Raw genomic sequence first — 10,273 nt, forward strand, 5'->3', positions numbered from 1 at the left:
TACAGAGGATGAAGCCTTTACTCAGGTTTTGCTGGCCAGGTATCGCTTCTACACACACTGCCGCACCGAGGGCCAGGATTTAGTGGAATATGTCGCAGACCTACAAAGGCTCGCGGAACCGTGCGAATTTGGCGAACTCCTCAACAATGTGTTGCGGGTGTTTTTGTGACGGGACGGGACGTGAAGCGGACCATCACCTTAAGCCAGGTATTCATGACCTCAACGTTGAGATTCTCCCAGAATCAAAACTCACTGGCAAGCACTGTGCAGAAAATAACTGTTGATCAAAGAATTAATCCGACTCAGAGTCCGCCAAGGAGTGTAAATGTGAATCATTTAACATGCTAGCATTGCAGGGGTAACCATCGGGCCCATCTGTATCAATTCAGACACCATGTGTGCAAAGGCTGTGGCCAAAAGGGCTACCCACAGCGACTGTGCAGAAGAACTGCAACTCAAAAATTGGCAGAGGAGGTTTCCGATCCTGCAAGGATCACAAAGTACAAGCTAGAGAGGCGACTCAGCCTGAGGAAGCAGTGCACAGGGTGCACACCTTCACTACCAATAGTCTCCCCATGATGATGAAAGTCAAGATAAATGACATTTCTGTTTCCATGGAGTTGGACACGGGGGCGAGTCAGTCACTTATGAGCCAGAAGGCATTTGAGAGGCTGTGGGGCAACAAAGAACAAAGACCCAAGCTGAGCCCAATTCAGATAAAGCTGCACACTTACACCAAAGAACTGATCCCAGTTATCGGCAGTGCGAACGTAAAGGTATCCTATGATGGAGAGATACACGAATTGCCACTGTGGGTTGTATCAGGCGACGGGCCAACGCTGCTTGGCAGAAGCTGGTTGGGGAAGATTCTGTGGGACTGGGAAGACATCACAGCACTATCTTTAGTGGACGATGTTTCCTGTGCTCAAGTGCTGAGCAAGTTCCCATTCCCTATTTGAACCAGGCATCGGCAAATTCACTGGTGCCAAAGTGCAGATCCACTTGGTCCCCGAGGCACGGCCTGCTCATCACAAGGCTCGAGCGGTCCCTCACACGATGAGGGAGAAAGTGGAAATCGAATTGGACAGACTTCAACGCGAGGGAATCATATCACCAGTCGAATTCAGTGAGTGGGCCAGCCCGATTGTTCCGGTACTAAAGAGCGATGGCACGGTCAGAATCTGCGGCGACTACAAGGTAACGATCAACTGAGTTTCATTACAGGACCAGTACCCGCTACCCAAAGCTGATGATCTCTTTGTGACATTAATAGGGGGAAAGGCATTCACCAAGCTGGATCTAACCTCCGCTTACATGACCCAGGAGCTGGCTGAGTCGTCGAAATATTAACGTGCATTAACACGCACAAGGGACTGTTTTTATATCACAGGTGCCCATTCAGGATATGCTCGGCTGCAGCCATCTTCCAAAGGAACGTGGAGAGTCTGTTGAAATCGGTTCCACATACCATTGTATTTCAGGATGACATCCTAATCACTGGTCGCGACACCACCGAACACCTGCACAACCTGCAAGAGGTTTTAAGTCGACTAAACAGAGTCGGACTCTGGTTGAAATGATCCAAGTCTGTCTTCCTGGCACCAGAGGAAGAATTCCTGGGGAGGAAGATTGCAGCAGATGGCATCAGGCCCACGGACTCAAAGACAGAGGCCATCAAGAATGCACCCAGACCAAGAAATGTAACGGAGCTGCGCTCGTTCCTAGAACTGCTCAACTATTTTGGCAACTTTCTTCCAGGGTTGAGCACCTTGCTCGAACCATTGCACAAGTTGCTACGCAAGGGAGACGACTGGGTTTGGGGTCAAAATCAAGAGGCCGCCTTCAAAAAGGCCAGAAACTTGCTGTGTTCGAACAAGTTTCTTCTATTGTATGACCCAAGCAAACGTCTAGTTTTAGCATGTGATGCGCCGTCGTACGGTGTCGGGTGTGTTTTACAGCAAACAAATGTAGCATGCAAACTCCAACCGGTTGCATATGCATCTAGAAGTCTATCCAAGGCTGAAAGAGCCTACAGTATGGTCGAGAAGGAGGCTTTGGCCTGTGTCTATGGGATAAAAAAATGCACCAATATTTGTTCGGACGCAGATTTGAATTAGAAACTGACCACAAGCCCCTAATCTCATTGTTTTTGGAAAGCAAAGGCATAAACACCAATGCTTCGTCGCTAATCCAAAGATGGGCACTAACACTGTCGGCCTACGATTATATGATCCGCCACAGGCCAGGCACTGAGAACTGCGCCGATGCCCTCAGCCGGCTATTGTTGCTCACCATTGGGGTGGAAATAGTGCAGCCCGCAGACCTGTGCCTGGTCATGGACGTCTTCGAAAGCGAAGGGTCACTCGTAACGGCCTGCCAGATCAGGACCTGGACCAACCAGGATCCCGTGTTATCTCTTGTAAAAAGTTGTGTCCTCAATGGGTGCTGGTCAGCGGTCCCAAGAGAAATGCAAGATGAGATAAAGCCTTTTCACCGTCGTAAAGACGAAATGTCCATCCAATCAGATTGCTTCTTATGGGGCAACCGCGTCGTCCTGCCAAAAAAAGGCTGGGCAACCTTCATACGCGACCTACACAGTGCCCAACCAGGCATAGTTATGCTGAAGGCTATCGCCAGGTCCCACATCTGGTGGCCCGGCATTGACTCAGACTTGGAGTCGTGCGTGCGCCAGTGTAATACTTGCTCACAATTGAACAATGATCCCAGGGAGACTCCACTTAGTCTGTGGTTCTGGCTCTCAAAACCATACTCCAGGATCCACGTAGATTATGCAGGCCCCTTTCTAGGAAAAATGTTCTTCGTTGTAGTGGACGCCTGCTCTAAGTGGATTGAATGTATAATAATGGCATCCAGCACGTCCACCACCACCATTGAAAGCCTCAGGGCCATGCACGCCACCCATGGCTTGCCCGACATTCTGGTCAGCGACAATGGTCCGTGTTTCACCAGCTCCGAATTCATGACCCGCAATGGCATCAAGCATATCAGGTCTGCCCCGTTCAAGCCCGCATCCAACGGCCAAGCAAAGCGGGCAGTCCAAACCATAAAGCAGAGCTTGAAACGCGTCACGGAAGGCTCCTTACAAACCCGCCTATCCCAGGTGCTGATCAATTACAGGACACGACCCCACTCGCTTACCGGGGTCCCCCCTGCAGAGTTACTGATGAAATGTGCACTCCTTAGTCCACCCTGACCTCAACGATCAGGTGGAAACCAGGCGTTATTGGCAAAACATGTACCATGATCGCGAGGCTGTATCACGCGACATCAATGTAAACGACCCGATGTTTGTGCTGAATCATGGGCATGGCCCCAAATGGGTCACTGGCACTGTTTTAGCCAAGGAGGGGAATGGAATGTTTTTTGTCAAACTGCTTAGCGGACAAACGTGCAGAAAGCATTTGGACCAGACCAAGTTGCGATTTACAGGTAACCAGGAACTACCGGGAGAGGACCTTACCATCAGCGATCCACTTACACATGCACAATCAGCAACAGACCTAGCTGCCAACCACAAGGATGATCCCGCCATCTCCAACAGTCCAGTCAGACCAACAGTGCTGCAAGATAGCAGTGGCCCGGCCAACTCACCCATGCTAGACGATCAACCAGGGAGCGCAGAGTTCCGGATCGCCTCAACCTGTAACTAACTCATATCAAAGACTTTGGGGGGGAATGTTGTCATACATGTATACTCTGTACATACTATGCTGGTACCACTAGATGGTGCACTACCATCTAGTGGTACCAGTGACATTAATCGGGGGAGGCCCAGGCAGCAGCTGTATAAAAGGCTGGTCACCACATTACTGCCTCACTCTGCAGTTTGAATAAAGAGCTGAAGGTCACAGCAGTTCAAGCACAGACCTAGACCTAGACCTAGACCTAGACCTCATGGAGTTATTCTACAGATAAGTAGAGACACATTACTCCATAATGAAGAAAACTATGAAATGAGAATAAAGGTGTGCCCTACTTCAAGAAGAAAAGCAGAAACCCATCTGACTCTGCCTCCGCGATTCGAAGTGCCGGACCGATGTTAAACCATCCCTCCTGGCAAGCACTGTTTTGGGAAGTTGAGAAAATCTTTTTTCACCTAGAGTGATGGGGTCTGTAATGCACTGTCAGAAAAGGCGGTAGAGGCAGAAACCCTCATATTGGATACTTGGACATGCACTTGAAGTGCCGCAACTTGCAAGGTTATGGGACCAAAAGCTGGAAAATGGGATTAGGGTGGATAGCTCTTTTTTTTGACCGGAGCAGACATAATGGGCTCCTCTGTGCTGTAAATTTCTATGATTACAACAGTGACTAAACTTCCAAAGTACTTCATTGTCTATCAAGCACTTTGGAATGTCCTGAGGTTATGAAAGGAGTTATATAAATGCAAGTCTTTTTTTCCTTAAGGTTTCAATTTTGATGAAGGGTACAATCTAACTCAAGTTCCTATTACTGTGGCACATGACTGATACTGAAATTGAGGGAAAACCCTGCTCAAAAATGTGAACTTTGTGAGTGAGACGATGGGGGGAATTGTAACCTTAAAAAAAATGGATAGACTTGGATCGTGCGGGTAGTTAAATTGTTAAAAATCAGAATCCTGACCTGAATCTGCCTTCAACCCTGTTTTAACGGAGGCGGGGCGGGAGCGGGCAGCCAATTTAATTATTTTAGTGAGGCTGGAAGTATAATATAGTGCTCCACCTAGTGGACTACTGTGGTAATGCAACTACTGCTGTAAATATAATAAGTCACATGATGTATTGGAGCCATCTTGCAGAATGTATGTGTTAGTGATGTCGTAAAGAATATATCACATTGGCGAAGTAGATAGGATTTCTGGATACCCTAGCTGAAATTTTTGTTGGTGAATGATCCAGCTAACCAACAGAGCGACTTTGAGAGGTTCTTTGTGTCGCAGCACAGCTAAAAATCCACGGTAAATTACAAGCACACTTAGCTGAACTGTCGGAGTCCAGATGGCCACGCCTATGGGAATAATAGAGTATTTGGGTGAGTTCCATCGCAATGAGAGACTTTGAGTGTATGTGGAGCGGCTAGAAATGTTTTTCACCGCAAATAGTATCGTCGAAGTTCCCAATGATGAAAACTGTAACCGGGTGGTGTTAGAAAGAAAATTAGCTATTTTCCTGATTGAAGCAGGTGTATCAAACCCTGAAAAATGTGCTTGTTCCCACCAAGCTGAAGGACATTCCACTGACAGAGATTCTCAGCACTACAGTCCTGAGCCCCGGAAATTGCTGAACGTTATCGTTTTGGAATACGAGATCAATGAATTGATGAGAGTATCACTGTCATTCCGGAAACTTTCAGGACCGAGCATTGTGTGACCGCTTTGTTTGTGGGATGAAAAATGCAGCAATCAGAAGGAAGTTGTTGACAACTCCTAACTTGACTTTTGAGTTAGCTTGTCAGACACTATGTCAATGGATATGGTTGACCAATACTCCTGAGAATTTCACACCATTTCCAGTCATCAGACAACTGAGGTGAATCGTCTTCAGGTTAGAAGTAAAAGGTAGTTAGGCACCAAGGCCTCAGCAACTGGCCAAGGTAACAGCACATTGAAGTCATGCTATCGGTGTCTGGGACAACACCTCGCTCAAAGCTGTCCATATATGAAGGCAGAGTGTTTCTTCTGCAAGAAAACTGGACATCTTGCGAAGGCATGCCGACTGAAGTATAAATCGATGTTCAATGCTAGAAGTAGAAATTGCCAGAGACTACATAGCATTGAAGAGAAGCAACAAGATGAGGAGGTTCTGGAGAAACATGTCATCAGGAGCACAAGGGTACATAACAACGATTTGCAAAGTATTATCATCCAGGAAGATGTTGCAGGAACCAGGATGCCATGGAAATCGACACTGGTTCATCCATGAGTGTCGTACTGGAATCGCTATATCTTGACAAGTTGAGTGATTTTCTAAAGATAGAGCTGCGAGGCTACTCAGGAGAGCAAATTTGTGTTGCAGGATGCATCACTACCAGTGAAATACAAGGATCAGTTTCAGAGCTTGCCTCTCATAGTAGTGGCAGAAGACAAGCCTGCCATAATAGGTAGAAATTGGTTGGGATCACTGAAGCTGGATTGGACTGAGATTCTTCGTGTTGAAACGAGATTTGCATTGAAGGATGATGTCATCAAGCAGTATCCGAAGATGTTTTACAAAACTGGCAGTTCGATCCAAGGTTTCAAGGCGAGTGTCAGGGTACAGAAGGGCGCTAGACCAGGTTACTGCAAGCCACGTCACGCACCATATGCACACAAGGAGAAAGTTGAGCAAGAACTCAAAAGACTAGAAACAAGTCCAAGAGAATGTCAGAATTTAAGTCCGAGTCCGAGTCAGGCAGACAAACAGTCTGAAGTTGTAGGAGAGTCAAAATGTAGTTCAAGGATTGCCCTTGGAGAAAGACATTCCTCAGGCTCAGCCTAGAATGAGTCTAAGTTCGACACCAAATTTGGAAAGTTCTGTTCAAGAGAGAAGGTATCCTCTTTGAAACAGAAAATAAGCGGTTAAGTTTGATTTGTAAATATGGCAAAATAAGTCCATATCTTTTGTGTATACCATGCACGTTCTATATGATGATTATTTTGTTATGATTACTTCATCATTAAGGAGGGAGAAATGTAATATAGAAGCTTCACCTTGTGAACTACTGTGGTAATGCAACTACTGCTGTAAATACAATAAAAGTCACATGATGTATTTGGAGCCATCTTGTAGAATGTGTGTGTTATTGATGTTGTTGTAAAGAATATATCACAGGAAGCTTCTTTTTTAACTTCTCTTTTGTTTTTAATTGTAGCTGGTCAGGTTTTTCACACCGTGTAAAACCCCGTAGTTACAGCAAGGCAATAACTGCTGGATCCAGGAGTTAAGTGCCTTTATACCTACCTTCTGGATCCAAGGTCACTGCTGAGCCTACCTCCTGCGATCAGGGAGCCCCTCGCAAGGTCTCTGATTGCCTTCCTGGACCTCACCCCCCCACCGATGAAGCTGAGGCCAGCCCTGATCCTCCGGTAACTGGCAACGATCTTCCCACCCCCCTGATCATCCTGAGACTGGCCCTGATCCTGTTTTGGTCTCCTAATCTGAGGAAGGACATTCTTACTACAGTGCAGCGAAAGTTCACCAGACTGATTCCCGGGATGGCAAGACTGACATATGAAGAAAGACTGGATCGACTAGACTTATATTCACTGAAATTTAGAAGAATGAGAGGGGATCTCATAGAAACATATAAAATTCTGACAGGTTAGATGCAGGAAGAATGTTCCCGATGTTGGGGAAGTCCAGAACCAGGGGTCACAGTCTAAGGATAAGGGGTAAGCCATTTAGGACCGAGATGAGGAGAAACTTCTTCACTTAGAGAATTGTGAACCTGTGGAATTCTCTACCACAGAAAGTTGTTGAGGCCAGTTTGTTAGATATATTCAAAAAGGAGTTAGATATGGCCCTTACAGCTAAAGGGATCAAGGGGTATGGAGAGAAAGCAGGAATGGGGTACTGAAGTTGCATGATCTGCCATCATATTGAATGGTGGTGCAGGCTCGAAGGGCCAAATGGCCTACTCCTGCATCTATTTTCTATGTTTCTATGATCCTCTGATGGCTGGCCCCGATCTTCCCTCACCCTTGATCCTCCTGAGGTGAGCCCTGATCCTCTGGTGGCCGACCACGATCTTCTCCTCCACCCCCACCCCCCCCCCATCATCCTGAGTTACCGCACGAGATCCCACTCGTTCACTGGGATTCCACCTGCTGAACTGCTCATGAAAAGGGCACTTAAGACAAGGCTCTCGTTAGTCTATCCTGATTTACATGAACAGGTAGAGAGCAGGCGGCTTGAACAAAGTACATATCATGTTAGCGCAAATGTGTTACGCAAAATTGAGATTAATGATCCTATATTTGTGTTGAACTATGGACAAGGTCCCATGTGGCATCCCGACACCATCGTGGCCAAAGAGGGAAGCAGGGTAGTTCGGGTCAAACTTTCAAATGGACTCATCTACAGGAAACACTTGGACCAAACCAAATTCAGATTCACTGACTATCCTGAGCAACCCACATTAGACCCTACCTTCTTTGACCCCCCAACATACACACCAGTGGCAACCGACACCGCGGTTGGCCACGAAGCAGAACCCATCACCCGCAGCAGCCCAGCAGGACTCACCACACCAGACAGCCCAGCAAGGGCCCAACAAACGACTCACCAAAACCAGCATTTGCACCGAAACGATCAACCAGGGAAAGAAAGGCCCCCAGATCGACTCATCTTGTAAATAGTTACACTGTTGACTTTTTTGGGGGGGGGAAAGAGAGGATTATTGTTATATATGTGACCCTGTAAATACCTTGTTTAACCACCAGAGGGATCATCCCCTGGAGTCCCAAGGGAATCCCACAATCCCTTGGGAGCACCTGTACTTAAGAAGGCCTCACAGGCTGGAGAGGCACTCTGGAGACCTGCAATACAAGACTAAGGTCACACTTTATTTTGAGCTCACAGTATCTGGTCAGACTCTTTATTCATACACTACAGTAATGTCCTTTTCCAACTGTTCTTGGTTGTCAGAATAGCAGTTTTGTCTGATTCAAATGCTTTCTGCATGTTTGTCCATTCAAAAGTTTGACAACAAACACTCTATTCCCCTCCTTGGCTAAAACAGTGCCAGCAACCCATTTGGGACCATGACCGTAATTAAGAACAAACACAGGGTCATTAACCTCAATGCCACGCAATACAGCCGCTTGAACGTGGTACACGTTATGCCGGTGACGCCGGGTTTCTACATGATCATTGAGATCCGGGTGGACTGAGGAGTGCTGGTTTTGAGTGCTCTCTTCATTAGCAATTCTGCCGGGGGAACACCAGTAAGTGAATGGGGTCGCATCTGGTAGCTGAGTAGAACCCGAGATAACCGGGTCTGCAGGGAAGCATCCGTCACGCATTTCAAGTGCGCTCGATAGTTTGGACTGCCCGTTCCGCTTGACCATTGGATGGGGGCTTAACGGGGTAGACCTGACATGCTTGATGCCATTGCGGGTCATGAACTCGTTGAATTCCAAGCTGGTGAAGCATGGTCCATTTACACAAACAAGGATGTCGGGGGAAACCATGGGTGGCGAACATGGCCCAGAGGCTTTCAATGGTGGCAGTGGACATGCATGACGACATTATTATACATTCAATCCAGTTAGTTAGTAAGCGTCCACTGCTACAAGGAACATCTTTCCTAGAAAGGGGCCAGCGAAATCTACGTGGACCCTGGACCATGGTTTGGAGAGTCATGACCACAGACACAGTGGGGCCTCCCTTGGTGCATTGCTAAACTGTGAGCAAGTGTTACATTGGTGTATGCATGACTCCAATTACAAGTCAATGCCAGGGTCACCAAATGTGTGATCTGGCGATAGCCTTCATCATGACTATGCCTGGGTGGGTATTGTGTAGGTTGTGTATGAACGTTTCCCTGCCTTTTTTTGGCAAAACCACGCGATTCCCCCATAGACAATCCGAATGGAAGGACATTTAATCCTTGCGTAGGTAAAATGGCTTAACTTTGTCTTGCATTTCCCCGGGAACAGCCGACCAGCTCCCATTAAGGGCGCAGCTTTTTACTAGTGATAGCACAGGGTCCTGGCTAATCCAGGTCCTGATCTGGCTAGCCGTGACAGGTGATCCCTCGCTCTCAAAAACATCCATTACAAGAAGCAAGTCTGTGGGTTGCATCATTTCCACCCCGGTGGTGGGCAATGGTAGCCGACTGAGGGCATCGGCACAGTTCTCAGTGCCTGGTCTGTGGCAGATTACATAGTGATATGCAGATAATGTTAGTGCCCATCTTTGGATGCGAGACGAAGCATTGGTGCTAATACCTTTGCTTTCTGAGAACAGCGAAATGAGCGGTTTGTGGTTGGTTTCGAGCTCGAACCAGAGTCCAGATAGGTATTGGTACATTTTCTTAACCCCGTTTACACATGCTAATGCTTCTTTCTCAACAATACTGTAGGATCTTCAACCTTAGTTAAACGTCTGGACGCATATGCAACCGGTTGCAGTTTGCCTGACACATTGGCTTGCTGTAATACACAACCGACCCTGTATGAAGATGCATCACAAGCTAGTACTAAACGTTCACACGGGTCATACAATACTTGTTAGAACATAGCAGGTTTTTGGCCTTATTAAAGGCTGTCTCTTGAGATTTACCCCAAACC

Source organism: Pristiophorus japonicus, chromosome 15, assembly GCF_044704955.1.
Source record: "Pristiophorus japonicus isolate sPriJap1 chromosome 15, sPriJap1.hap1, whole genome shotgun sequence".
Taxonomy (NCBI): Eukaryota; Metazoa; Chordata; class Chondrichthyes; family Pristiophoridae; genus Pristiophorus; species Pristiophorus japonicus.